General features: G+C 35.0%; 1 protein-coding gene and 1 long non-coding RNA gene across 3 annotated transcripts in view; one reads left to right on the top strand and one right to left on the bottom strand.

Moving 5' to 3' along the window:
* The window catches only part of hyd (E3 ubiquitin-protein ligase hyd), a 534,145-nt gene that overhangs the window by 28,303 nt on the left and 502,695 nt on the right, over nt 1–3,147 (top strand). The gene's annotated exons all lie outside the window — the stretch shown is intronic.
* Nucleotides 2,558–3,092, bottom strand: LOC108364197 (uncharacterized). The gene is made up of 3 exons (XR_001847718.1): nt 2,864–3,092; nt 2,725–2,791; nt 2,558–2,621 (listed from the first exon to the last, which is right to left on the bottom strand). It is a non-coding gene; the product is annotated as an uncharacterized LOC108364197 (long non-coding RNA).

Raw genomic sequence — 3,147 nt, 5'->3', positions numbered from 1 at the left:
GCTCTCCTCTGTGGCATTGAGGCTTTGCATGCCCGGTGAATGCAGCGATAGATTCCTAATCACCACTTGTACAAGACTCCCTGTTGTGGATCTCTCCCGTTGTGGGTGAAATGCCTTGGGAATCTGCTAGGAGTGACGTATCGAACTTGCGAACATCGACCCTAGACGGGTTCCATCCTGGTTTCCTGCGAGGGATACTACGTGTTTGCCCTCGCGTGATGTCAGTGACTTGGAAGGTGATGTAGTTGTGGTCGCTACCACTCAGGTCTTCCATCACTCTCCATCCGTCAGCCCTTCGAAGAAGGCTTTCTGAGACCAGGGTTATGTCAGGGATAGAGTATCCAAAACCCGGCCTTCGATATGTAGGGGTCGTTCCGGTGTTGATGATGGTCAGGCCAATGCGGGCTGCCATTTCAAGGACCAGTCTTCCCCTGGTGTTTGTTTGGGGCATACCCCATTCCACGCCTCTTGCGTTGAAATCTCCAGCAACAATTATGTGGCCGGTTATATCGCGCAATTCGTCTTCAAGGTCTTCGAGCTTTCCCCTGAAGACAGGGACTGTGTCGTTTGGAGACAGGTAGCAGCTCACCAGACTGATTTGCGCCATTTTAACCCAGACGTAGCAGCGTCCGACCCCGCTGCTCTCTGCGCGGAAATAAGCAAATGGATGTATAGAATTGACAACAACAACCACGCTGTCGACTTTAAATAGCGGCAAATCAGCTGCACTTGATAGTAGTTGGTTGAATAAGGAAAATGAATTAGCAACAAGAGTTTACGGGATGTACATAGCTCAATGGTTAACGCTTCTGACGCTTTTCAATTTTTCCTAATAAACAATCGTGGTACAAAGCTCAATAAAAAAAATAAAAAAATAAAAATATTAAAAATAAAATATTGTTGATTATGTTAATAAGCAACCGGATAGACAGAGTTTGCTTGCTTGTTTTAGGTTAGTCAAGAAAGAGGTCGTTGTAAGTACTCTTAAGAAAATTAATTTTAAACTTCGGAGACTAATCCTATTACGAGAAGCTTCTATCCCCTAATGTCTGGCCAGCCAATGTCAGTGTACGGCCGTTTAGTTTTTTTCAAAAGTCCGGAGATCCATACTTGGTCTCGTAATTAATCGTACCTCTTACTTTCGTAAATCGTCTCAAAATCTTAAAATTTATTTTCATAATGTTTCTGGCCTCAGAACTAAAGCCAATTCCGTATGCATGATGTGCTCGCACCAAGATTGCGACATCTTTGTTATAGTAGACCCTAGGCTCAACGCAGACTTTTATGACCAGGAATATTTTGATCTTAAACTGTACGATGTATTTCGTAAAGACAGCGACTCTGTAAAAACGGGTTGTCCCCTAGTGTCCTTATCGCTGTCCACTGTAAATATCGTGCTTCATATAAAATCTTGGATAATCAGGACTCTCTTATTGACCATTGAATTCGTATTCGTGGCGCTTTTGGACAGCTGTTCGTTTGCGTTTCTTACATCCCTCCTGGTAGCTCTGAAAGCCTTTACAAAGTGCATGTGGATAATATTACGTCCCTACACTCTAAACCATTTTTGGCAAATTTACGTCGATAATGGTAGGCAACACATACCGACTATAATTGTCTAAAATTACACAACTATTATTTTAAACATCTTTTGTAGAATTTTACGCAATAAATGTTCAAAAGTTTAGACACTAGATGCCTAATAGTTTAAACACTAGATGTTTATATTTACACACTAATTGCTTATCTTTTACACACTAGGTGCTTAGTTTTCCGTAAATAATAGCCAAAATCTTGTTTAATTCTCTCTTCAATTAAAATATTTATTTATTTCATTTATAGTACTAACAGCAGCGGTAAAAATAATAGCAGTAAAATTAAAAATGATGTTGTTTGATATTCTAAATAAGAAGTCTAAAATTTTGAGGAAAATTTTTTGAAGTTTCATTCATTTATGTGAACTTTGTGAAATTTTTGAAACTTTTATTTCTGTGGTTTCTGTTGTTGATCGAACTATATTTTAAAGCAAATTTATTAAAAATAAATAAATAAACAGGAGTTTCAAACAACATCATTTCGAATTTTGCTGCTATTATTTTGACCGCTGCTGTATGTATGTATAAAAAAAGCTTAAATTTAATTTACATATGTATGTCCATTAGTTTTTCGCGTTAACGTATTTATTTTTCTTAAATTATTAATATGCTTTCTTTTGCCTCGTTTTTGAGATGGATAGAACATAAAAACAATTTTCTTTTCTTTAAAAGTAATCTCTGTTTCAAAAAAAATATACGATATATTTTGAAGAACGTCTTTTGGAGATGTAAATTTAATTTACATATGTTTGTTCATCAATTTTTCGCATCAATGTATTTATTTTTCTTAAATTATTAATATGCTTTTTTGCCTCGTATTTGAGATGGATAGAACTTAAAAAAAAATCGCATTAAAAATTCACATGTTTGCGATATATTTTTATGATATTCGATATTCAATATGTAATAATAGCAAAGCAGCTGCAATAATAAATCAATTAAATTTCCATTCTTATCTTTAAAAGTAATCTCTCTTTAAAAAAAAAATAAACGATATATTTTGAAGAGCGTCTTCTGGGGATGTATCTAGAAAAAAATTTGGTATTAAAGAATATATGCAAAGCATTGAGGATAAAAGTAATGATGGAAGAGTAGGTATATACTCCTCTCTCCCTTATGTAATATTTACCAATAATAGAAATCCAGGTAGTTGGCTCTTTTATGTAATTTTTAACTTCTTCAATTGTCGTCCCAAACTGAAACAATGGATAAAGTAATTATCAAAGTCTTTTACAAGAATATGTACATATGTAAGTATATTTATATACCCTATAAAATTAAAAAAGGAGCTCGTCCTTCTCCTTGAAGTATTTCGAAATAGCAATGAAAATAAGTTCGTCCTTTTCACTTTGAATTTAAAAAAACGATCTTATTTTGGCTTTAGATGATTCAAAGTTTGACTTGAAATTTTAAACACCAAGCTGCATTATTGTGTTAAAATGATCGTACAGGCAGCTTTTGTGAAATATCGTTGGCCAGTGGTTTTGTATATCCTTAACAGATTTGTTTACCTGAGGGTCATTATATTGTACTTTCGTACATTCGTACTTTC

This window comes from Rhagoletis zephyria, unplaced genomic scaffold, assembly GCF_001687245.7.
Source record: "Rhagoletis zephyria isolate East Lansing unplaced genomic scaffold, Rhagoletis_zephyria_1.1 Rzeph_scaffold_00030, whole genome shotgun sequence".
NCBI lineage: Eukaryota > Metazoa > Arthropoda > Insecta > Diptera > Tephritidae > Rhagoletis > Rhagoletis zephyria.
This window is presented reverse-complemented; position numbering and strand designations above follow the sequence as displayed.